The sequence below is a fragment of the Oncorhynchus clarkii genome, chromosome 30, assembly GCF_045791955.1.
Source record: "Oncorhynchus clarkii lewisi isolate Uvic-CL-2024 chromosome 30, UVic_Ocla_1.0, whole genome shotgun sequence".
In the NCBI taxonomy this organism is placed as follows: Eukaryota; Metazoa; Chordata; class Actinopteri; order Salmoniformes; family Salmonidae; genus Oncorhynchus; species Oncorhynchus clarkii.
The window spans coordinates 3,717,584-3,745,000 of record NC_092176.1 but is presented as its reverse complement, the minus strand read 5'-3'; the positions used below and the strand labels follow the sequence as shown (position 1 = coordinate 3,745,000).

The window sequence follows — 27,417 nt, the reverse complement described above, 5'->3', positions numbered from 1 at the left end:
AAGTTATCATTACTCGTTGTGTATTTATTCCTCGTGTTATTATTTTTCTCTAATTTCTCTTTATTTCTCTCTGCACTGTTGGGTAAGTAAGAATTTCACTGTTAGTCTACAAAGCATGTGACAAATACAGTTGAAGTCGGAAGTTTACATACACCTTAGCCAAATACATTTAAACTCAGTTTTTCACAATTCCTGACATTTAATCCTAGTAAAAAAAAAAGTTAGGATCACCACTTTATTTTAAGAATGTGAAATGTCAGAATAATAGTAGAGAGAATGGTTTATTTTAGCTTTTATTTCTTTCATCACATTACATACACTCAATTAGTATTTGGTAGCATTGCCTTTAAATTGTTTAACTTGGGTCAAACGTTTCGGGTAGCCTTCCACAAGCTTCCCACAATAAGTTGGGTGAATTTTGGCCCATTCCTCCTGACAGAGCTGGTGTAACTGAATCAGTGGGCCTCCTTGCTCACACACGCTCTTTCAGTTCTCACCACAAATCTTCTATAGGATTGAGGTCAGGGCTTTGTGATGGCCACTCCAATACTTTGACTTAGTTGTCCTTAAGCCATTTTTCCACAACTTTGAAATTATGCTTGTGGTCATTGTCCATTTGGAAGACCCATTTGCGACCAAGCTTTAACTTCCTGACTGATGTCTTGAAACGTTGCTTCAATATATCCACATAATTTTCATGCCTCATGATACCATCTATTTTGTGAAGTGCACCAGTCCCTCCTGCAGCAAAGCACACCCACAACATGATGCTGCCACCCATGTGCTTCACAGTTGGGATGGTGTTCTTCGGCTTGCAAGCCTCCCCTTTTTCCTCCAAATATAACGATGGTCATTATGGCCAAACAGTTATATTTTGTTTCATCAGACCAAGTACGATCTTTGTCCCCATGTGCAGTTGCAAACCGTAGACTGGCTTTTTTTATGGCAGTTTTGGAGCAGTAGCTTCTACCTTGCTGAGCAGCCTTTCAGGTTATGTCGATATAGGACTCGTTTTTATGGATATGGATATGGATACTTTTGTGCCTGTTTCCTCCAGCATCTTCACAAGGTCCTTTGCTGTTGTTCTGGGATTGATTTGCACTTTTCGCACCAAAGTACGTTCATCTCTAGGAGACAGAACTCGTCTCCTTCCTGAGTGGTATGATGGCTGCATGGTCCCATGGTGTTTATACTTGCGTACTATTGTTTGTACAGATGAAATTGGTACCTTCAGGCATTTGGAAATTGCTCCCAAGGATGAACCAGACTTGTGGAGGTCTTCAAATTTGTTTTCCTGAGGTCTTGGCTGATTTCTTTAGATTTTCCCATGATGTCAAGCAAAGAGGCACTGAGTTTGAAGATAGGCCTTGAAATACATCCACAGGTACACCTCCAATTGACTCAAATGAAGTCAATTAGCCTATCAGAAGCTTCTAAAGCCATGACATAATTTTGTGGAATATTCCAAGCTGTTTAAAGGCACAGTCAACTTAGTGTATGTAAACGTCTGACCCACTGGAATTGTGATACAGGGAATTATAAGTGAAATAATCTGTCTGTAAACAATTGTTGGAAAAATGACTTGTGTCATGCACGAAGTAATGTCCTATCCGACTTGCCAAAACTATAGTTTGTTATCAAGAAATGATGTGGTTGAAAAACAAGTTTTAATGACTCCAACCCAAGTGTATGTAAACGTTTCGACTTGTAACATTTGCAACTGTAACATTTGATTGGATAGGATTTGATATAGGTGGTGGGCCGAGTCCTTAAAACGTGAAGTCGATCGAGTCAAGGGAGGAGCAGATTTTATGTATATGACAGTAAAACATTATTTTGATGGCTATACATTTTGTTGACGCCTTCAATTCTTGCACATTTTCTCATGAAAAGTATATTTCAAACTTGCCAAACTACTAAACTTGAACCAATCAGAACTCCGGTACAAATCAAATTAAACTTTGTTTGTCACATGTGCCGAATAAAACAAGTGTAGACCTTACCGTGAAATGCTTACTTACAAGCCCTTAACCAACAGCGCAGTTCAAGAAGAGTTAAGAAAATATTCATCAAATAAACTAAAGTAAAAAATAATAAAAAGTAACACAATAACATAACAGTAACGAGGCTATATACAGGGGGTACCAATACCAAGTCAGTGTGTGGGGGTACAGGTTAGTTGAGCTAATTTGTACTATGCATAAATAATATATAGTGAGTAGCAGCAGTGTACAAAACAAATGGCGAGGGGGGGTTGTCAATGTAAATAGTACGGTAGCCATTTGATTAATTGTTCAGCAGTCTAATGGCTTGGGGGTAGAAGCTGTTAAGGAGCCTTTTGGTCCTAGACTTGGCTCTCCGGTACGGCTTTCCGTGCGGTAGAAGAGAAAACAGTCTATGACTTGGGTGACTGGAGTCTCGGGACAATCTTTTGGGCTTTCCTCTGACACTGCCTAGTATATAGGTCCTGGATGGCAGGAAGCTTGGCCCCAGTGATGTACTGGGCCATACGCATTACCCTCTGTAGCGTCTTACGTTCAGATGCCGAGTAGTTTCCATTACCAGGCGGTGATGCAACCGGTCAGGATGCTCTCGATGGTGCAGCTGTAGAACGTTTTGAGGATCTACATACCCCTCGTGATAAATGCAGCCAATGGCACAGCCTCTTGTGAAAATGCGACCTGTTGTCTGATGAAGAGGAACAGATATAGCTAGCTATATGTTTTGGCTAGTAGACTGAAATAAGATAAAAAGCAGTTTTCTAGTGCACATGAAATATGCAGCATGCAATACGAATTGTCTTGATCATATGAAGAGGTAACTTTGTTGACCATTTTGCCAATATATTGAAAGCTAGCCAATGTTACAGACTAGCCTAGCCAGCTACTGTAACTGTTAAAGTGTGTTTCATTAACTACCTCTTTGTCAGTGAATGAAATTGTTGAATCATGTTTCGGCGTGATTATATGTCTCCTTTCAAGCAACTAGCTGCAGACTTTAAGAAGCATTCAGTCATATGCTTTGACCTTTGAACCCAAATCAAGCATGTAGATACTGTAGGAATATGTGTGTGTGTTTCTTGTATGCTAGAACGGAGGTTTAAAAATGACAGCTGCATATGTATATTAGCCGATACATATAGCATAGCCTACTCATACAGTGTACCTTCCAATACAATCTTCTCTAAAAAAAAAAAACAGTTGTACAACGTGCCCGACAATAGGATTTCTAAACCAGAGGAGTTCCCGAATAGCAGCGGCCCAATACAATGGTGGGTATGCATCATGTTGGATACATTGGAATATAATATCTGGAGAGTGATAAAGGCAGGATTACCAAACAAACAGTTGGGAAATGAATGCTGGAGTTTTGAATACTAAATGTTCAGTGAACATTTAGGGTGTTTGAAATGATGAACTCTCCTAAATAACCTAAAAGTTGATTTTGCCAAAATGCTGCCAATACATGAGACATGTTTCCCATAATGTACATTTTGTGCATATACATACGAACAAAGAACACCGTCACAAATAGTGTTTCACCATTTATTGAGTACGGAGACAAATAGCAAAGGTGTGTCAGTCAGTATTTCAAGTATCTAAATATAGTGTCACCTACCAATCAATGTATATCAAGTGGCGTGGAGGGCACAATCTCACAATGTTGCAATCTGGAAATGAGAGCTTTACCGTCTATGCCAAAAGCCTGGGCCTCTGATGGAGACTGTAGAACTGTCATCAACTCATTCTTCAGTAGTCCCCCTTCTCTCCAGGATAATTTGTGTGCCCGGGCCTCATAGGCGTATCACCAATGTAGCTGAACGATGTTGAGAGAGACAAGTGCCTTAGCAGAATGCTATCTAAAGCTTGTCTGGTCCAGAGATGTGAACTCCACCATCAATGGCAAAAGCCTGGGCTCCTGAAGGGGACAATAGAATTCTACGATAGTAGAATAATCTGTTTGTCACCTGTTACACTGATTCTACATTGAATGAAGTCTTGGAGATGCTCAAACAAGTGTGTGTATTTCTGTAGATACCCACAAAAGATAACACAGCAGGCAAATGCATATGCCGTCCCAATATCTAAATGATGACAGTAGGGCTTGTTCAAACTGCAGTAGGATGGTTCTCCTCACATGTGAGAGCCCATGTTTGGTGGATAGCACTTGGTTCATCTCTGGGAGCAGGACACAGGCGAGCTGAATAGATCACGTGAGACAAAAGTGAGAGACAAGAATGAATTAAATAAATCATGACAGCAAAGGAATGTAGTTTGTGAGCTAGAAAATGAACAATCCCGGAACATCCAGCGCTACGATATCATCCAACTCCGACTATTGACAGGGATAATGTGGCATTTCTTATGTGTCAGTGTGCATGAAATGAGTGGGTCCTGCCTTGATGACTCTATTAGATTGACACGACTTAGAAAAAAAGGTGCTGTCTGGAACCTAAAAGGGGTCTTCGGCTGTCCCCCATAGGAGAACCCTTTGAAGAACCTTTGTTGGTTCCAGGTAGAACCCTTTTGGTTCCATGTAGAACCATTTTGGGTTCCATGTAGAACCCTTTCCACAGAAGAACCCCAAATGGTTCGACCTGGAACCAAAAAGGGTTATCCTATGGGGATAACCGAAGAACACTTTTGGAACCCTTTTTTTCTAAGAGTGTATAGATTTTTGTAGTCTTAAATGATTCCTTGGAATAAACTGATAGCTACAATGCTCCTTGTCCCGGAATGACATGCTAGCTAGTGATTAAGCTATCTGCTCCTGGTAGCTGGCAACAAATCTGCTTGTTGTAACTACTGTAGCTAGCTAACTAGCAAACTAGATACATTGCTAAGGTTCCTGTGTTCTAAATTGGGAGTCATATTACAGCTTGCATTGATAGTATCACGTTTCTGTCGCTAAATAGTTGGATTACAAATAAATATAAAAGACTACCTGAGGATAGCAGTTTGATGGATGGAGGTCGCTCTAAAGCTGTCGTGTGTGGTAAGGGTGATCACCGCAAATTGTCTCGGACCGCGACCGCGACCTCCGCCCACCTCCCCACTTCAAACACACACACACTGATTGCTGTATATGGCTATATGGCTGTCATTATTTATGGAGTGAGCTGAGGCTTTTATCCTGATAGTTTGCCTCTCTCCCCTGCTGGTTTGTGTCTGTCAAAGCGCTGTAATTTGGCTCAACGTATGGCCCAGTGTGCCAGAGTTAATGAGGGGCTGTTTGAGAGTTAAATGCATGTGAATAATGAGAGAGCGCGAGAGAGAGAGGGAGAGGGAGAGGGAGTCAACAAATGCCTAGGGAACACAGTGATCAGAGACACTACTCACTCGATCCATGTACTGGTAGCTACTTCTGGCATGATTCCATCCATCCATGTAAACCCTAGTCAGTTTGTTCAATCACACTCTGCTGGGTGGGTTGTTTGAATGTGCTTTTGCGCGTGTGTTTCCACATGTGCGTTTGTGCATGCGTATACTACCACGTCTGTATATCCGTTATGAGCATGCTGTTAGGACAGAGTGCTAGTGTAGGTGAAACTACGCAGGGGCGGACAGACAGACAGGGTGGAATAGGATTCTGGCCGTGAGGAGTTTCTGTTGATACTCTCTGAGGGAACCATAATGTGTGTAATATGGAGGCCCGAAGAAACGACACCTTGATGCAGTACGCACCTGGTGTGTATGGAGGCAACTACGGGATTATGTTGCCTTGGCGACACAATAAACTCCATTGAATTGTGTGTCGGTCTGCTAAACGCACAGATGTTTACGTGTGTCACATTTCCATACGTTTAAATGGCTTAAGAAGGATAGACTCCCCTCCCCTTCAATGCTCAGGAAAACAATATGGATAAGGACAAGACATGCTGCTTGAGCCTGGTAATGGGGAAAACGAAGGCCATTTTCTAGATCAGTGATACACACTATGTTTAATATGCCATCCATTAAATAACTTTTAACAATGGCATATGATTCCAAACAAAATTCAGCTTTTTCCAGACATTGCAGTATTTTTCACCTCAAATATGCCCCTGAATCTTCCACAGCCCAGAGCATGGCAGGGATAAAGTCAGTTACTGGGTTGGCACTGCTAATGAGTGCCACGCTGTCCCCACTAATCTGATATATAATATTAGCCTGTAGATGTGGCTGTCGGCATATGCCCAGTGGATGGGCCAGTGGCATGACGGAATGCAGGCAGGCAGGATGATTACATGGCCTTTGTCATCATCAGAGAGTGTATGGGCTCTAGTCAGGATGATATCCTCCCCTATTCTAAACAGTGTAATTAAAACAGGGGCCAGAGATGCTTAAACATGCAGGAATCCTGGTGCTTGAACAAAGGGCCACTTTGCCCAACATTGCTATCAGGGTGAAGTGTAATGGTAGAAGTCAAAATAAGGCGATTAATTTACTCTCGTTGAGCTAAGTGCATTCTTGGCTCACAGAGGGGGTGCCTGGCTCGGCGAAAGCCAGAGAGCCTATTTGTGAAGGCAAATGTCACCGCCCTGCATCTCTCTCGGCTATAGCCTACACCCCCACTACTGCCTGCATCCTAGTGTTTACTCTCTCTCTCTCTCTCTCTCTCTCTCTCTCTCTCTCTCTCTCTTTCTCCACCCCTTTTTTCCAGCGTCAGCTCCCTCTCCCCTCCACTCCACAAGATCTCAGTTTACCTCCCTCACTTCCATCCCTCTCTTTCTCTGTCTTCACCCCTCTCTCAGCCTCCAAGCGAATGTGTTGTGTATGACAAGGAGATGGCTAGCTAATTGATAAGTGTGATTGGAGCAAACATGAATGTCTGCTCCTGAATACTGGGTTTCAGTCCTTTCAGTCCGACAGTGTGGGACTCGCTGCGTCTGTTTGCACTGCAAGCGGAGCAGTCAGTGGTTTGTGTGTCGCCACTCTATCACAAAACCAAACAGTGTATGTTCACTCTGGGCCGACCCAATGTTTTATAAGGCTGTAACCGTGTGTGTGTGTGTGTGTGTGTGTGTGTGTGTGTGTGTGTGTGTGTGTGTGGAGCTGCCAACGTAATGAATAGGCGGCTCACCTCATGCATGCTAATGTTATGTTGTAAGCAGTTTTGTTGACAAGTGCTAATACTTTTTTCACACTATCATCAATAGCAGCTAATACAACCACCATTTTTCTACGGCTCTCCATGCAAGGCATGATGGATTGTGACCTTAATATGGGTTAGCCCAGTTTAGAAATCTTAAACAACCTGCAATAAATCACTGCATTATTACAATGCACTTTAATTGGTTAAGGACTGTTTATTTCCTAAAAAGGTAGAAAAAAATTGGGTTTTGGCACTTTTTAATTTGCAAAGTGCATTTTCATTATGAATGGCAGTCGAATATTACCCTCCTTTGTCATGCAAAATACGCAACACACTAGCAATCTATTAATTGGACAGAAAACGCGGTGCCAGCGCAAATCTCTCTTTCCCTTTCAGTGCAGGGGAGCGGCTGGATCTATTAGGAAAAGGGGAACGGAGAAAAGTGAAACACCTTCCCTCACTCCATGCCCACTTCCTTCTGATGGAAATACAACAAACCTCTGATTTGCCTGTTTCCCTATCTCTTCTTCAGCTAATTAAGTGTAAATATGAAGGACACGTTTAGTAATTATGTGTGGCCTCCTGTTGCTTTTTTACTGCTGTCGTTTTTCATGGAGACACTGGTGATTCATTGAAGTGTTTTGGGAAAACCCAAAGTTCTACCTAGTTCAGGAGTAAAACTTCAACATGTCTTGCCAGCAGGGTTGAACCAATTGGCCGATGCATCACACTTTCTCATAGTGTGACTACTACATACAATGTAATTGCGCTTGCCTAGACCTATGCAGTAACAAATGGACGTATGTGAGGTGAGGTCTTAACATCAGTGAACGGTATCATGCCCGCTGGAGCAAAATTACTCTAATTAGATTGAAATGTCTCATGTTTCTAACTTTCATCATTTGTATCTCATTTATTTTGCCCTTTTGTCTGCTGAATGGGTCAGCGCTCAGAGTTGAAGTGTTTTGATTGGTCAGTATGCTCGAGTGTTCTGGTTGGTCAGTGCACTTGGAGATGGAGTGTTCTGATTGGCGTCGCCCGCGTCCTGATGTTGTTACTTTGGCAGCATGACTGCACATTGCCAGCTGCCGGTGACAGGTTGCCGCCCTGAGATGTCACAATCCTATCCTGTGTTTCTAACCCCCCCCCTGCCTCCCAGTCCCCTCACGGCCGTCACTCACCCATCTCTCTTCGACGCCTCCTAGACCAATCAGCCTCTGTCTCCCGGGACGCTGTGTCACACATTTAAGGATGCATGACAAAGTGCTCCTTGATTTCCCAGTGGCCACTAGCTGCAGCCTGCTCACCCTGTCACACACACACACACACACACGCACACACCCTTTACATGTGACATAGGACACATGTCAGAGGACATCACGTCAGCAGAGTGTGTGTGGCAGCCTGGGAGTTTAGAAATCCTTTTCTCATTTGCATTAGCAGTCAATTGCCATAGTTGAATTGCAACTCTTCACCAACACAGATGATAAGAGAGTACATGTTTCACTTATAGCTTTTGGAGAGGTAATGTATCATTGGAAATGTAAGAGATCAATGTATTTTTTTATGTACTTTTTAGGATAATTTAAAACCTAGATTCTAAGGAGTAATTGATATTCAAGCACACTCCCAAAAATGTTTTTCTCTCTTTCCACAACTTTACCTCACTGTCAGTGAAGGATGCAGTCTGTTGAAATAGATATTCACCATTTGTAAAGGTGCGGTGCATTTTATTTAAAAGCAAGCCACCACTTCAACAGGACACTAAAAGCTGTCTGTTTCACCAGCAACTTCCAGGTCTCGTCCGTTTGGGTCTGCCTCTCTGTGTACTTCCTTATCAACATGGAAATGATTCTAGACTACCGGGGCCCAGTTTTTCAAAAGTTTTATTTTGTCCGGAGCACCTGAATTTTGACTATCGGAAAGGGTTAAATGCATAGAAATAGAAGGAATAGAACAGGAGTCCCCATTCAAGTCTACAAATCGCCCGTTCTATTAATTGTATTTCTATGCTTTGGATCGTATCCAGATAAATACCTTTTGAAAAACTGGGCCCAGGACAGTGAACACTCACCCTCTTCCAAAGACCAAACTCCTCTTTGATGTTGACATTTTTAAACAAAAAGAAAAACCCAGAGTTTGACCTTTGAAAGTAAATGAACTGCACTATGAGAGAGAATCAACTTCACTTTGAAACAGAAATTAGTCAAATGGAACTTCAGCACTGTGCTGTCAGAATGTCACCCCTCTTGTTCCAGAAAAAAATAGGCTCTTTTGACCTCTCTACCCAAGGCATTGTGGCTATGTACTCACGTGTGTGGAGTAGACAGAGTACGTTCCTTCTCACCCACAACTCACTCGCAGACAGAGCTTTTATGCCGGATGAAAGCAAAACTTCAATTGGAGAGAGCTTTCAGCGCTGGTGTACAGGGGTACAATGAAGAAAGGGGCTGCAGTAATGCTACAAAGCCATTTGTGGCACACTTTCACACAATTACGGCCTTTCTCTCAAAAAATGGCTTGTTTATAATAGGTGACTGAGGCAACAATTGTGGTGGAGTAGCTTTGAAGAGCGAGCGTGTTGCTCTTCAGAGACTGGAGGGGATACAATGTGCCCAACATATGAGAGAAGTGCTGCATAATCCTTATGAAATGAATAGAAAATCACAATAAGTGTGTGTGTGTGTGTGGGGGGGGGGGGGGGGGGGGGGGTTGTTGGGTTGTTGGGGTTTGCAGTTATCAAAACAAGCATGGAGAGTAGGAAGATAAAGTCCCGCCTCCTAGAACACAGCTGCCAGTCAAAGCATTTGAAAGCTTCCAAACAGAAGCCAATCGGCTTCTGCTCCAATGGCAGTCACATTTACCAGGCTTCTGTGGAAAGTGGGGAACAGGAATTGTTCATGACACAAAGCCACTGCTTATCCAAAAAACCAACACAGCCCTCAGCTTAAGAGATAATAAATCAATTTACCATACTGTATACGTTGGTTGCTTTTTTTAAACGGTTGTTTTTGGTAAAGGAGTAATCCCTGTAATAGAAAACGCACTCCTTGTACAATGTTGATGGATGATCATTTTCTTTGTGAATGCCATGCCTGACACCCCGTGTGTGAGTTCCAGGTATGGCTTTGTGCAGGCACTGATTCTCCGTCTGAAGGGTGAAGTGACGTGCCGTCACATCTGCTGGGATGTCTGCGTGTGTGACTGTGTGTCTGTATGTTTACTTAGGATCCTGTGACGCGTGCCATTCCATTAAGATACTCGCAGACTAGAATGCCAATGGGAAACACAGTCAGACGTTGAAAAGGTATCCTCTGCATCAAAGCCATTGTGTACATTTGTCTGTAGTCTATAAACCCCACCGCTGGTTCCTTTTTTCCACTGCCTATCTCCGTTTGTCGTCCAATAGCGGGTCCCCATTTCTATTTCAGGGTGAATGGGGTATTAGTTCAAAAGTTACCCACCAAAGCTAGCATTTAGGATCCAACACAGGCATAGTTTGTCTTCATGGTGTGATTAGTGGTGTCTGTGGCGTCGGTGCCGACAGAGCATCGAGGTGATTAACATTCCCCGTCGAGACAACAGATCCGTCTAAACCACAACCTTGATGAGCCGTCTAGTCCTGGTCTGGTCAATACATCCGGATTCTTCCATGTGTGTTTTAACACCACATTGTCTATACCCACTGTCTCAGTACTCAGTCATGGACAGGCCAATAACTGTCCTAGGGGTGTGTGTTCAGCTCGCAGACATAGTGATGGATCTGTCTTCTATCAATTAGGCGGAAAGGTGAAGAGATGTTATGTACCATGGGGCATTGCGTTGAGGGCTTCAGTTCTCTTTCTTCCTTTTCCTTTTCCTCTCTTTCTGGCTCGTTTCGCCTCGCTCCCCTCGTTCTTCCACGGTGCTCAGTTCGTTCAGTGGTGAGTGTCAGGTTCAGCTCAGGTGTGCTGCACACAAAGGCAGAGCGAGGGAGAGAGTGGATCTGTGACCATTGACTGTGCACTGTTTACCTTAGCGAGTCACACGCTGTGACGTTGGAAAGTGAAAACACCGGCAGCCACGTTCCGCCCCGTCTCAGGCATGACGGGCAGCTCTGTCAGCGAGTGACATGGGCCGGGCCTCGTAACGGGAGGGGGGAGAAAAGCCTGCCAGCTCAACAGAGATTGGTAAACTCCTCTGGTACCTGTCCATACCCGCCTTAGTGTTTTTGTATTTCCTCATTTGATTACGTCCAATCAGAAGTCATGCTTCCGGTTCATGGCTCGGGTTCATCTTTTTGTGTGTCACCTGCATCCCAGACCTGTTTTACTTGTGGGTCAGACACACACATGCATATAAGCATGCATACTCACACACGCACACACAGATCATCACTCTCATAAGGATTTATGGATCCTAATAGGCATTCCTTAAAGTCTCTGGGATGAAGTGTCAGAATTGATGGCAGGCAGCCTTTTTTATTGCCTGTGTGGTGTGGTGTTTGTAATTAGGCTAAATAGATGGGATTGGACACGCATAGTAAAGGCTACATTTCTCGCCCAATAGGATTTATGGCTGCACTGTGCATTCCAAGGCCTGCTCTAATGCAGTCCTTTGCATCCGGACACATGTAGTTCTTTGCATCCGGACACATGTAGTTGATTTGTATGTCGCGTCAGCCCTGGCCTGGTGACACGTAGCACTTTGCGAATGCTTTTGACATGGATTGGCCTGGTAACTCTGTGTTGAACCGATGTGTTAACTGCGATATGACTGCTGGGTGGCGAGCACGAGATTGATGCTTGATTTCGAAGGAATCGAATGAAGCCCATTGTTATTGTGGCGTTCAAGGTTCATTTTATAGCCACCGAGCGTCTGCGTGAACTGAGCTCTCTAGTAGTCTGCTTACAGCCAGCACCAGCTGTCTGTTCCAAACGTGCACTTTATTTTGTGTTCCAATAACATCTCTGTCATAAATCACTCTATAATTCCTGCAGTTAGTATTGAGGTAATTAGAATGCATGGTCATTGGTACACTTGAACAATCCTTTGTCCGGAGTATACTCTTTCATAGATGTGTGATCAAGTAAGGCGTAGCTTAGCTGATGTGTTGATGTGTTTCTCTGTAACATTGACCCTGTTCTTTTCCCTCCATGAAGTTGGTTAGCTTTTGAGGATGTAACTTCCTTATAGGATCCATGTCTGAGGACGTCGGCAGATGTTGTGGAAACCGGCCACTAGGGGCAACGGTGAGCGCTGTTACCTTCAAGTAGGTTTTGTGTTTGCTAGGGCGCTGTGGACGGGGATGGTGGATGGTGGATGGTGGATGGTGGATGATGGATGGTGGACGTGGTTGGTGGATGGTGGATGGGCGTAAACATCGGCCTCTGATTCCAAAGGTTGCACGTTCTAAGCAGATACAAAGCTGTGTTTGAGATGTTTGTTTTAAGCCTATCCCAAACCTTAACTCTTACCTTAACCATTCAGAGTTACTGCCCGAAACCTAGCCCTGTCCCGAAACCTAACCCTGACCATACAACTTAACTGAACTTAACCCTAAACCCTAAACACTTTGAAATGTGATGTTTAAGAAACATGAACATCTCTATTCTGACGTGAGACTGTGAGAACTAGTTGCAGTTTTACCCTCCAGATGTACGGTGTGTGTGTTACCAGTCAGATTGAATCATAGCGGAGGGGGCTGCTCTCATCCACTAAGGTCTCACTCCTGGTTAAAGGAGAACAAAACTAATCATACATATTCACATGCATTCATGCACAACCCAACTACTGTACACTATGCGTTCGAGGCCAGACAAGTGGGTGTGTGTTGCTGAACCACATACTGAACCATTGTGTTTGCCCGCTCTACACATGCAACGCACAGACGCTGTACACAGATGTACACACACACACACACACACACACACACACACACACACACACACACACACACATATATTCCCCCTCAGGCTATCAGGCAGAGGAGGGGAACATGGCGAAGACAGGCCCATTGACAGGCCAGTGGCAGTAACTTATTGTGTATTGATGGGGTGTGACAAAGCATGTGGGAATGCAGGCGTGCGTGGTAGAGAGGGTTAGGGTGTGTGTGTGTCTGTGTGTGTGTCTGTTCAGGCGAGCAGGCATATGTGTGTGTGTGTTTGCATGCATCCATGCTTGTGCATGTGTATTTCTGTCTGAGTGTGTGTGTATGTCTGTGTGTGTTTGTGTTCACTTGCATGTGCGCTTGCAGCGGGCGGAGTGGAGACCCTTCACAGCTCATTTAGCCCAAATGGGGCCACCTGGGTGGTGCTGGAGCTCAGTGGGGCGGCCCTGGCACTCTGGAGCCCCGCTGACAGGCCCCAAATATAGTGGCGCCTTCAGCCAATTAATCAACACAGGCACACTGACAAATCACCACACACTGACCTAATGAGAGAGAGAGAGAGAGAGAGAGAGAGAGAGAGAGAGAGAGAGAGAGAGAGAGAGAGAGAGAGAGAGAGAGAGAGAGAGAGAGAGAGAGAGAGAGAGAGAGAGAGAGAGAGAGAGAGAGAGAGAGAGAGAGAGAGAGAGAGAGAGAGAGAGAGAGAGAGAGAGAGAGAGAGAGACAGAGAGACAGAGAGAGAGAGAGAGAGAGAGAGAGAGAGAGAGAGAGAGAGAGAGAGAGAGAGAGAGAGAATATGAGTGACTTAGTGACTCCTTCATTGGGACATGGGGGTAAATAATGAGGTAATGAGAGGAGAATGTTAACACAGTTGTCATTGAGCGCTGATCCCTGACTCCTTCATCCCCAAACACTACCATAGCCTGGCTCTGTTATGAGGAAAATAAAACCCACAGAAACAAAATGCTGAGAAAGCCCACAACCCCCATCAATCCAACCCCCATCAATGCTTTTCTAGCTATGAAAAATAAATACAGGGTTTCTAATAGAGCACCCACTGTTCTCATGTTGCTTCAAAATAGATTAGGAGCTACAGGACATGTAAACGAGAACAACATTGATGTATGTGTCCGACTAAACTCTGGCCCGAGGTGGCATCTCCTCTAAACCTGCCCGTATCCAAATCAAATGAGCTCAGATCCGAGGTGAAATCAGAGCCTTGGACAGCATGGCTGCTCCGCTAATGAACCCCTATGGCCATCCATCCACAGCATATTACAACCAAGCACGCTCAGACACCAAGGAAATAATCATTGATATGTAATACCATGTTCAGATTGCTATTGCCCTGACATTTCGAACAGTCAATAGCAAAATGCGTTTTTATCATGCTTCGCCTGTCAAGAATACAACACTACGGTATAAAGGTGGATTGACATCCCATATTAGTCATTGGGGTCCAGATGAAAGATGGTAGCTATGACTGTATCTGTACATTTGCTCTATCATACTATCTATCTGCTTGTGGTTACAATGTAGAGTCATGAATGTGCTTCTTGTTAGATCCCATGTGTTGAATAGTGATCCTGTGAAGGTGACCTAAACGAGGACAATCAGAACTTGCAACTGATTTTTTTTTTTACGAAAATGTATAGACATATATTTATATTTATACAGTACCAGTCAAAAGTTTGAACACACCTACACATTCAAAGGTTTTTCTTTATTTTTTATATTTTCTACATTGTAGAATAATAGTGAAGACATCAAAACTGTGAAATAACACATATGGAATCATGTAGTAACCAATAAAGTGTTAAGTGTTAAACAACTGGTACTGTGTGCATATACAGTTGAAGTCTGAAGTTCACATACACTTAGGTTGGAGTCATTAAAACTCGTTTTTCAACCACTCCACAAATTTCTTGTTAACAAACTATAGTTTTGGCAAGTCGGCCATTTTTCCAACAATTGTTTACAGACAGATTATTTAACTTGTAATTGACTGTATCACAAGTCCAGTGGGTCAGAAGTTTACATACACTAAGTTGACTGTGCCTTTAAACTGTTGTCGTGTCTTTGGCTATGCCGGATTAAGTGATATGACATGCTAAAATAATTTCTCCATAATTAATATTACCTGATAGGGTAATAGAGCTAATCATGTAAATGTAATTAACTAGAGAGTCGGGCACCACAAAATAATATTTATAGAGCTGTCTTCCAAATAAACTCTTAAAAGACCTAGTAATATTTTACATCAATAGCAGTCAATATTAATAATCGTCATCTTAATTCAGTCTCATCTGAAAGTTGTAAATTATTGGTTTATCTGCACGAACCCTAGCTAACAAGTTGAACCAGCAATACAAAATTGGGTTTAATTATTTATTTACTAAATACGTAACTAATCACACAGAATTACACATACACATAATTAAATCATAAATTTATTACAAATTACATCATAAAGGAAAACGTCCCTAGCGGGCGGAACAGATATGACAGCTTGTTACACAAAAGAAAAGGGGCTGGTTTGAGTGAAAGAGCGGGAAGACTGAGGAACAAAGGGCGAAGCTGTGCTATCGTAAATACAGTATCTTATGCATTCTAAATTACCGCCCATTTGGAAAAGGAAAATGCAATAAATATTTACTCTGAGCTACGCTTCGGTAGGTTGGTAGTAGATGGAAGGCTGTGTTGCCCAACCGAGTCCTTTGTTCTTTTGAAGAATGTCTCTGCTGGTAAATTGAATACGTTGTAGTAACGTCGTTGTGTGGTAGACGGGATACTCGGCTGTTGCTAACTCAACGGCTAGGAGGTATCACTTCTGTAGTTAATAAGACTTCAAAGTTCATACCATTCACAACCAAAGCTCACGCTGATGTTGGCTTCGTTCTGTAGTTATTATCTGAACCATTCTGACATCGGACCGTCGTCCTCGGAACAGGAGGTTATATTGTCGTCAAGGGCTTATATAGGAAGGGAGAGGAGGGCGTGTTTGAAAAGTTTTATAGCAAATGTCCATTCACAGGGGCGGGCCACCTTATGAAAACCCAAATCTCAAATTTTAGAAGCTAAAATCACATTTCATCCCATCACGAATAATTTCATATTCAAACATTTAAATTGAACAACAATTCCATGTGAATCCGATAACTCTGATGTATAGACTTTCCACTGTAGAGTTTTTCATCTTATCATTGATGAGAATGTCTCAGATGACAACCACTATTCAACCGAACTGACATCATATTCATTAAGTACCACCGCATATGTTAAATTGGTCGGATTACCAGAATATTGTTCATTTCCCCCCACCTTCTGATGTTCCCAGAATCTCTATGTTAACCAAGGTTTTTGCAAATGTAACATCAGTAGGGTAGAGAGAGGAAAAAGGGGGGAAGAGGTATTTATGACTGTCATGACACTGTTGAGTGTAGGGGGCAGTATTCTGATGTTTGGATGAAAAACGTACCCAAATTAAACTGCCTATTTCTCAGGTTCAGAAGCTAGAATATGCATATAATTGTCAGATTAGGATAGAAAACACTCTAAAGTTTCCAAAACTGTCAAAATATTGTCTGTGAGTATAACAGAACTGATATTGCTGGCGAAAACCTGAGGAAAATCCAACTAGGAAGTGCCTCTTATTTTGAAAGCTCCCTTTTCCATTGCATGCCTTCCCTCCATTTAAAGGGACCAGATTCCTTTTTCACATGGTCTGAACAGTCTTTAAACATAGTTTCAGGCTTTTATTCTGAAAAATGAGTGAGAAAGATCCCATCGCGTCAGTGGATGGCTGGGTGCCAGCAGCGTTTTGCATGCACCAACAGAGTGGAGCAGACATTTTATCTCTCACTCCGATTGAAAAAGCTAAGGTCCGGTTGAAATATTAGCGATTATATATTGTAAAAACAACCTGAAGATTGATTATAAAAAATGTTTGACATGTTTCTACGAACTTTACGGATACTATTTGGAATTGTCGTCTGCATGGTTGTGACCGCTGGAGCCTGTGGATTTCTGAACATAACGCGGCAACCAAATGGAGGTCTTTTGGATATAAAAATAATCTTTATGGAACAAAAGGAACATTTATTGTTTAACTTGGAGTCTCGTGAGTACAAACATCCGAAGATCATCAAAGGTAAGTGATTCATTTTATTGCTTTTCTGACTTTCGTGACCAATCTACTTTGCTGCTAGCTGTTTGCAATGTTTTGTCTGCTGACAGAGATGCCCTTACAAAAACACTTGGTATGCTTTCGCCAAAAAGCTTTTTTGAAATCTGTCACGCCAGGTGGATTAACAACAAGCTAAGCTGTGTTTTGCTATATTGAACTTGTGATTTCATGAAAATTAAATATTTTTAGTAATTTAATTTGAATTTGGCGCTCTGCAATTCAGCGGATATTGACGAAAATTATCCAACTAACGGGATGGGTGCATCAAGAAGTTTTAAGTAGCTTGGAAAATTCTAGAAACTGATGTCATGGCTTTAGAAGCTTCTGATAGGCTAATTGACATCAATTGAGTCAATTGGAGGTATACCTGTGGATGCATTTCAAGGCCTACCTTCAAACTCAGTTCCTCTTTGCTTGACATCGTGGGAAAATCAAAAGAAATCAGCCAAGACCTCAGAAAAATAATTGTAGACCTCCACAAGTCTGGTTCATCCTTGGGAGCAATTTCGAAATGCCGGATGTTACCACGTTCATTTGTACAAACAATAGTACATAAGTATAAACACCATGGGACCACGCAGCTGTCATACCACTCAGGAAGGAGACGTGTTCTGTCTCCTAGAGATGAACGTACTTTGGTGCGAAAAGTGCAAATCAATCCCAGAACAACAGCAAAGGACCTTGTGAAGATGCTGGAGAAATAAGTACAAAAGTATCTATATCCACAGTAAAACGAGTCCTATATCGACATAACCTGAAAGGCCGCTCAGCAAGGAAGAAGTGACTGCTCCAAAACTACGGTTTGCACCTGCACATGGGGACAAAGATTGTACTTTTTTTTTAGAAATGTCCTCTGGTCTGATGAAACAAAAATAGAACTGTTTGGCCATAATCACCATTGTTATGTTTGGAGGAAAAAGAGGGAGGCTTGCAAGCTGAAGAACACCATCCCAACCTTGAAGCACGGGGGTAGCAGCATCATGTTATGGGGGTGCTTTGCTGCAGGAAGGACTGGTGCACTTCACAAAATAGATGGCATAATGAGGAAGGACAATTATGTGGATATATTGAAACAACATCTCAAGACATCAGTAAGGAAGTTATAGCTTGGTCGCAAATGGGACTTCCAAATGGACAATGACCCCAAGCATACTTCCAAAGTTGCAAAATGGCTTAAGGACAACAAAGTCAAGGTATTGGAGTGGCCATCACAAAGCCCTGACCTCAATCCTATAGAATATTTGTGGGCAGAACTGACAAAGTGTGTGAGGGCAAGGAGGCCTATAAACTTGACTCAGTTACACCAGCTCTGTCAGGAGGAAAATTCACCCAACTTATAGTGGGACGCTTGTGGAAGGCTACCCGAAACATTTGACCCAAGTTAAAGGCAATGCTACCAAATACTAATTGAGTGTATGTCAACTTCTGACCCACTGGGAATGTGATGAAAGAAATAAAAGCTGAAATTTCACATTCTTAAAATAAAGTTGAGATCCTAACTGACCTAAGACAGGGAATTTTTACGAGGATTAAATGTCAGGAATTGTGAAAAACGGAGTTTAATGTAAACTAAGGTGTATGTAAACTTCCATCTTCAACAATATATATACAGTTTATATACAAGATTGTGTTCCACACCCACCTCCATACTACTATAGTGGGAATGGTTCAATTTAGGATGGGACACCAGTAGACTTCCCATTGGAATGCAGCCCAGCATCCAGCACCTGTTGTTTACCAAGCGTGTGACAAATGCAATTTGATTGATTGATTGATTGAGATAGAGAGGGAGAGTGAATGTAGTGAATATTCAGGGAGGAACTCCCGCTATTGAGCTGTGTGTGTCATGCGTTTTGTCTTGGGATGGGAGTTGTCTGATGTGCTAAGCCCCAGCCTGTCGGCCCCATCGACTAGCTGCTGCGAGGGAGAGCCCACAGAGAGGATGCACAACTGCATGCTCCTCCCATCCATTACCTCCTAGCCGCATGCTAACGCTATTGCGTCTCTCTAACTATATTAGGTATGCACAGACCATCTGGCCCATTCATTCAAAGGGGCTCATTGATGAAATTGTGTGTGTGTGTGTGTTTGTGTGCTACAAATACTGTCTCAGTAAGAGGCCTAACACAGATCCAAAAGCTTATGTTTCTTTATAAATGAATGGAACGCGACGGCAGTAATGAATTCGGAAAGGTCTCTGTGAACCAATCAAAACCTTCATCTTCTGTGACATTGGAGCCAATAGGTGGACTTGTTGAATAGCTGAATCTATCATGCATTTTTTTTTTATCGAGCATGTTGCATGGTAAATAAGCAATTACTACTACTTCTACTTCTGTTGGGTAAAATGATCCGTATTGCTATGAGGAGTAGGAAAACAGGAAGCAGTCCTTTGTTTTGCGTGCGATTGCTGTGGAGCGGTGGTGTGGCGGATCCCGTGTGATCTCTATTGGCATGTGCGCTCTCAGTGCTGACAATAGCCCCTCACGTTGGCCCTTTCACTGTCACCTTATCTCCTTCAGGCTTCTGTTGGTAGCTGTAGTGGGAGAGCATTATAATTTCATTATAAAACCGGGATAAAAAACACACAGCCCACTGATAGAAATCTGTAGATTAGGAAAAGCAGCACAATAAATTATGCAAAGTGTTTGAAAACACATACAGCTATAATTAGGTGGCATTTGATTTTAAATGAGCTGACAGCGAGGACTTATTTATCTCTTTAACCCCTTAAAACTGCCATTAGCATAGGGTGAAATGAGCTGTTTGAAATGGTAAGAGCGCGTCGTGTGATCAGATTGGACTAAGCCCTCCTTCCCAACTTGAAAGGCCGGTGTTTTGCCGGGAGATCAGGCTCCCGGGGTGGAATGTGTTCCAGCGGCAGGTGAGATCAATGTCCTCTAGGGGTAATCGCTTCACACCAGCCCTGACACAAAGACGAAGCCCAACCACAGGACTATTAACTAATAACGTCATTATGGCGACCACAGCAGCCCCTCCACATCTCTATATGGCTGCTTGGTGTGGAAGGAAGGAGGATCTGTTAGGTGACTCAACACAGTCACCAGATTGAGGTGGAAAGTACTCTATTACTCCCGACCTACCATGACACCGTTAGATTATTTGTATTGATTACTGCGTTGTCGGGAAAGAGCATCAATTCAGCATCATGTGATGCAAAATGCATCATACAAGGATGATTTCTTACATATCTAGAAAACTTGAGTGCTGACAAGCGGAACGTTTTGGGACTTTGTCAACAATGGACTAATGAAGCAAATGCCGGTATATCGTTTTAGGGTGGAATTGTCCTTTAAGTATAGCCTGCAATTGATATTGTATGTTATGGAAAGGATTTTCCAGGGGGTTGAATAAAGTTTTGAGGTATCAATGTCTCACTTGTTTAAAGCAGGGCCCTGTGTCAGTCAATTCTCTCAAGTCTCTTGTGCATCACCGTGTTTAAGACTTCATATATGCACAACTAACAAAGAGGATGTGCTGAATAAATGATAGCCTATTTCCTGGTAGAATATCTAGGTGAAATCAGGAGGAATATATTTTTGTTCTTTTCCCTGTTCAGCAGGGAGTGGGGAAGCTAAAGTTGGTGTCTGTTTATCACCAGCATCTTTGTTCATTAATTCATGGGCCTATATTTTATGCATTTGGAGGGTTATGGAGGGCCTGCTGGGGTAGGGGCTGGGGTCTGTCTGTGTTGCTGCTTCTGGGGGCTGGTCTGCCTGTGTGTAGTGGAGCAGGGCCACGGGGGTAAAATAAGAGCTGTCATCCCCCCTCTCTCTGCGCTCTGCCCTGGCCTGTCGAGGAAGACAGATTGCCTGTGCCGAGCTGTTTGATCCCGGGGACCTGGAGGCTTGCCTCAGCCCTTAGCAGGTGTCTGCAGCTTCTGCTCCACACTGAGACTTCTACAGGGAGAGAGGGAGGGAGGGAGGGTTCAGCCTCTCAGAGATACACACATTAAAACATTAAAACACATTGTTCTGCATGCAGACATCGACTCTGCTCCTCACAGAGACTGGTGCTCCGTTAGAATACGGCACACTAGTTTGGCTGGGATTGGTATGAGAAGTGGGTCTTATTCCGACCACACTAATTGTTGGTTGGTGCCACATGCGACTGCCTGCAGCGTGAGACACAGACAGGTCCTGTGAGGGGCTGTCAGAGGAAAATAGGTTTCAAGTTTTTATTGTCACGTGCACAAGTACAGGGAAATGCCTTTCTTACTTGCTCTTTCCCAACAATGCAGTAATCAATATCAGTATTACTATACAAAATGTGTGTGTGTGTGTTTTTTGTGTGTAGAGTAAGTATGAATGTGTCTGCGTGTTATGTGTGTGTGTGAGAAAATGACGTGTGTGTGTGTGTGTGTGTGTGTGTGTGTGTGTGTGTGTGTGTGTGTGTGTGTGTGTGTGTGTGTGTGTGTGTGTGTGTGTGTGTGTGTGTGTGTGTGTGTGTGTGTGTGTGTGTGTGTGTGTGTGTTGGAGTGTCAGTGTGTATAGAGTGTGCATAGAGACTAAAATCTAAAATCAAATAGGGTCCGTGCAGATTGTCCGTGTAGCCATTTTGTTAGCTACAGTATTTAGCAGTCTTATGACTTGTGGGATAGAAGCTGTTCGGGAGGCTGTTGGTGTCAGACTTGTTGCTCCGGTACCACTTTCCGTGCGGAAGCAGAGAGAGCAGTCTATGGCTTGGGTGGCTGGAGTCTTTAGCTATTTTCCGGTGCCTTCCTTCCACACTGCCTGATATAGAGGTCCTGGATGGCAGGGAGCTCGTCCCCAGTGATGTACTGGGCTGTCCGCACCCTCTGTAGCGCCATGCGATCAATGGCGGTGCAGTTGCCATACCAAGCAGTGATGCAGCCAGTCAGAATTCTCTCAATGGTGCAGCAGTATAACCTTTTGAGGATTTGAGGACCCATGCCAAATTCTTTCAACCGTCCTGAGGGGTACGAGGCGCTGGCATGACTTATTCACAACTGTTTGCGTGCGTGTGGACCATTTTAAGTCCACTGTGGAACTTGCATCTCTAGACCCGGTCCATTTCAACCCCCCTAATGGATGGGGACGTGCTTGCCCCCCGTTTCCTGTAGTCTACGACCAGCTCCTTGGTCTTACTGACATTGAGGGAGTGGTTGTCTGTCCTGTCGAGAGTTGCGGTGCGGGGTCATGATTTAGCTCAAGAGGTCCGGGGCCTTCTCTCTGAGAGTTCCAACCTTCCAGGGATCTATTTTAGTGAGGGGTGCCACAGCTAGCCATATGAGCACCGCCAGGCTAACCAGTGCTGAACAAAGGCCTCAGGCAGGAGAAGAGCTGCCGTGCTGCTCTCACTAACACTGGGAGAGTGTTAGTTCTCTCCCAGAGAAGGCATCACTGGGTAGTGGGAGGTGATGCAGTCCATACCAATGGCAGCAATCAGTTCCTGAAGTACCAACATAATTGATATAGCTAACTGTGGAATAACTTTCCTTGCTGCAGTAAAAACAAATACACCGTCAGGAGGCAAACATATTAATATGGAAATGGCCCCATTAATTTAGAGCATGGATTTGATTATTCATTAATTAAGCCAGTGCAAATTTGCACAATCTAAGTGACTTGAGAATGTTGAAGACCCAGAACCACCCTCACAAAGGAATTGTGAGGGTGGGTCACCCTAAATGGGGTTATGAATGTCTACGTGAAATGAATGTCTACGTGAAATGAACGTCTGTGAACATTGGTCAATCTTTAAGGTGACGATTTTCAATTGAAAATCATAGTCACTTAGATCTTACTGCAGGAAACTCTTCAAGCCAAGCCTTGCCACCAAACTCTCTCGAAGAGGTTCGTGTCGCAGACCTGAACTTTGCTGCGGTGTTCAGTCACAACGTTATATCTCTATCACCCCTCACTCCTTCCTCCCTGTCTTCCTCTGTAGTGCAGGGAAGGCATTAGTGTGTCTGTCTGTATAAGTGGGTGTGTGGATGTATTGGTGTAGGTGTGTGTGTGTGTGTGTGTGTGTGTGTGTGTGTGTGTGTGCGTGGGTGTGTGTGTGTGTGTGTGTGTGTGTATGCGCGCATGCATTTAGGGGATGTATAGCCAGGGGGTTTATATCTGGAGAGGGTCCTTTGGTCCTCAGATGTGAGGGTCTCATCACTGCTGGGATTGAGGGTTTAAGTCCGCGGCGTGGGTGTGAGGCAGCCCGTGTGGGTTTGTGTGTGATGGTGTGTGACGCTGTGTGCGTGTGTGTGTGCATGCATGCATGTGTCGATGTACGTGTGTGCATCCTATTTCAAAGGGTGCTCACAGATCTGTCGGTGGCCCTTTGGTCAGGCGCTCCATCGCTCGCCTTCGAGTGAGTCGGAGGGCGCATGCTTGGTGGGTGACGGGCCCGGCTTTGACGTGACAGGGCAGCAGAGACTCTGTGGCTATAGAGCAGGGCCTTCACGTAGAGTCACTCTGATGACACAGATGGACTGCTGACAGAGGAACACTGCTGTATGGTTAGAGAGACGGTATCACACAGATCATGTATTCATCTCAATGGTTGGACCAGAGACCAGAGGAACTCTTCTGTATGAACAGAGTGGGTTCTGGGTGTTGTAGTGTAGAAGCTGTGGATATCCAGCTCTCTAATGTGTGCGTGAGGTTTAGGTTTAGCTTTAAAGTAGGGAAAATTCTAAAGATTTTAACTTTAGATTATGTTAAAATGTAGCTACATTTGAGCGGGGCCATAGACATACACATTGTGCTGAAGATATTAGGTGTTCCCTTTTGATAGACTAATGCTGTAGCTGGAGTATAATCGCTTCTGTCAACTCTCTGTCTTGTCAATATTCAAATCCACCGTCCCGTTCCATGCTTGTCAGTTACAATTGTCATCCCTCTCTTAGCCAAGGGAAGTCAGGTACACAAATTGAATTGGAGATGACTCCTCAATGGAAATTGAGTTCAGAGCTGACCTTTGCTCTACATTGTGAACTTGTCAGTTACACTAACTTGGGCCCGTTTGCTACAGGGCGTTTTCCTACCTTTTTCACTCGCTCTCTGTGTTTGTCTGCCTTTCTCTCTTGCACGCGCATGCGCACACACAAACACACACACACACACACACACAATACACATCGACACATCTCCTATCACTTGGGAAGCACAGCCTTTGTGGTTCACCATGATTCTCATCACAACCGTATTTGGTGTGTTGTGTAGAAGTGCTCAGTGTAAAGTCCAAAAGTGCCCACTCACACGGTACGGGCAGTGTAACGTAAATACAAAAGGGCAAATGCAGGAGCATGAAATGCAGTGCCATATCCTCATCCCATATCGCTGACTACTGCAGCAGGCCGGTGGAGGACCAATGTTTCAGCTCTCCCTCTCTGCTGACACATATCAGCCTGGCATGCACGGAAAGCACTGACCTTTGGAAAGTTGAGCACTTTAAATGTTTAGGTTTGGGTTATGATGGATCCTTGAGGCCCTCAGCATGTGTAAAGGCCCTGATTAGGTCCTTGTCAGACTCATTTAGCCAAAGTGTCTCGCGCCGTGTGGCTCTATGTTTGACAGGCACCCTTTTAAACAAACACTGGTACCTGTCGGGGATTGCGCTGGCACCCAGCGCAGCACGAACACGCCACTCTGAGGAAAACCACTCCGACACTGACAGCTCACACAATTGCCATCACTCCTTCTCTCACTTCCTTTCTCTCTCTCTAGTCTATCTTTCTCCTGCTGGATTGTCCTGGCACTAGAGCACTCGATCTCAGTAGAGAGTTGGTTTTATGTAAAATGCTAATATGGCCTGAGTAAATGTAGATTGCAAGATTCTAACTGAAGGAAGGTACTGGAGGTCATTTACACACTGATAATCCGTGAGAATGGCTTTAATTCCCGATCAGACAAACATTGAGGCGAAGGTTGACTGTCAGAATTAGCTCCATACGTCAGAGTGTATCTATCATTGCAGCCAGCCGACATTGGCTTAAATATTGTGCCCATGCATTCCTATCGAAGTACATCAGGTTTATTTTTTTAAATTCTTTAAAAAAAAAACATCTCCTGTGACATCAATACAGTAAATATATGAGTCTTAATATGTGTGTCCTATTCCGTATTCAGAGGAACCGCCTAGTCAGCAAGTCCAGTATTAATGCATGAGAAATGAGCCCAGCCTGTAGGAATTAAAGGGTAAGGCTCCCCTTATTAAGATGTAAATTCCAAGGAAACTTCTGAAATGAGGATGCTGTGAAGTTATTGTCAACTTTAGCCTACTTGAAACTGAATTTCTAAACAGCATTGTTTTTTTTTCACTCGCTCAAATTAGCAACAGCGATAGAATCACATATTGTTGGTGTGTGTTTTTTAAGCTAAATCACCCGCAGTCCCAGTTAGAATGCATTTCCGTCAGGGTTTAGGACAGTTGGCATTGTGAATGTGAAACTGCACTGTCTGGACATTGTATAGTGTAGCATAAGGTAGCTTAGATATATACATGGCAAGTGTTAGTATGTTAGATCTCTCTCTCTCTCTCTCTCTCTCTCTCTCTCTCTCTTCTCTTGTAAATTTGCACTTAACACCTTCCTGCAGAAAGGCTTCTCATTCATCAACTCTGTTTGTCCCAGTGACAAGCGGGGCGCTTCCTGAATATCAATATCAGCTAAGACAATGCGTCGCTTCGCTCAGCCAGTAACCTTCAGCTAAATGTCATTCTGCTTAATCCTATTTGAAAATTAAACATTGAAAAACCTTTAGCGTTTCTTCCTGCCTTCCTCCCCTACTCACTCCCTCTATCCCTCCCTCCCTCCTCCCATGGTTCATTTTGCACGTCTGTGACATTTGTAAATATTATGTTTTTCATGTTCCCATTATTTGTTTTGGGGGGGTTTCAAATCATGGCTGACTATAGGATGATAAAGAGATGTGATTGGATTTTTATTGAACTGTGTAGTGTAATAGTCATGAGGTATAGCTGTTGCCCCTCTCTCTCCTACTCCCCACCCCATCATTTCTACTATAGTGTCAGTGTGTGGTGGCTTCAGGAAGGTATAGAGTTGTCATAAGGAGAGGCTGACTTAACTAACCCCCCCCCCCCTCTCCTCTCCACCCCTCATCCTCCCCCTCGTTGGTCTGTCTATCAGGTGACAGTCCACTGGCTCGGTGATAGAGAGAGGGAGAGATGGAGAGGGAGAAGAGACTGAGAAAAAGAGGCCGTGGAGAAGAGAGCAGACATGTGCGAAGGGCCCCATGCATCAAGTGCACATATTTACATAAACAAATCCTCCCCGTATAGACGGTAATTACCACGGTGACAGTGCAGGAGAGGAAGAGAAAGAGGATGTCTGATTCGGCCAGATACACACAATGACTGAGGCAGAAACTCCATCAAAGCGCTCGCATGGAGGAGCCCGCTCTTTTGTATGCATGGAATGCGTCACGTAGTCAAAGCTCTCCCTCTCACACATATACAATACGTCTACCTTCCCCCGTTTGAAGATATGGTGAATATATAGGCGAGGGAGGTGGGGGTGGGATGGGGGGGCAATAAAAGGAGACAGAGATTGCAATGAAAATGCAATCATTTACAGTTCGATAGACTTCTCTTTAGATAGGACGACATGACTCTACCTTGCGCTCATTCTCTCTCCATATAGATATTAACATTTGATTGACCACAGTCACATGTCAAAGGGCCGGCTTTCTCTCGAGGGAGAAAAGTAGTGGAAAAAGAGAGAAGAGGGAGAAGAGGGACAGGGGAAGGTAAAGGAGTTAGGCACCTTAAAGGGATAGTTCGGGATTTTGGCAATGAGGCCCTGTATCTACTTCCCTCGAGTCAGATGAAATCGTGGACACCATTTGTACGTACCTGTGTCCAGTACGAAGGAAGTTAGAGGGGGTTTCGCAAAAGACAATGCTAACGCCACAGTAGCTATCAACTTCCTTCAAACTGCACACACACAGACATACAAATGGTATCCACGAGTTCATCTGACTCTGGGGAAGTAGATACAGGGCGTCATTGCCAAAATCCTGATCTATCTGTTGAAGTCTAAAACCAGATCAACACCGATCATACCTGTCCCTTATGAGTTGTCCACTGTGCTGTGCTCCTGTGCTTTCCACCAGAGGGTCAGGAGTTGTATGCTGTGAGATTAGCAGGTGAAGTGAACCACCAGGGTATGTGCACTCCACATCAATATTTCAACATTGTCAGAGAGAAAGCTTCTGTTTTTCTTCCTCATTTTCCACTGTGTTGATGTTTCCTAGAACCTCTTTTGGGAGCAGTCCTCTCACGCTTGTATGTA

General features: G+C 43.8%; 1 protein-coding gene across 1 annotated transcript in view; it reads left to right on the top strand.

Annotated features, from left to right (window-relative positions):
* The window catches only part of LOC139389409 (KIAA0825 ortholog), a 148,688-nt gene that overhangs the window by 120,588 nt on the left and 683 nt on the right, over nt 1–27,417 (top strand). The gene's annotated exons all lie outside the window — the stretch shown is intronic.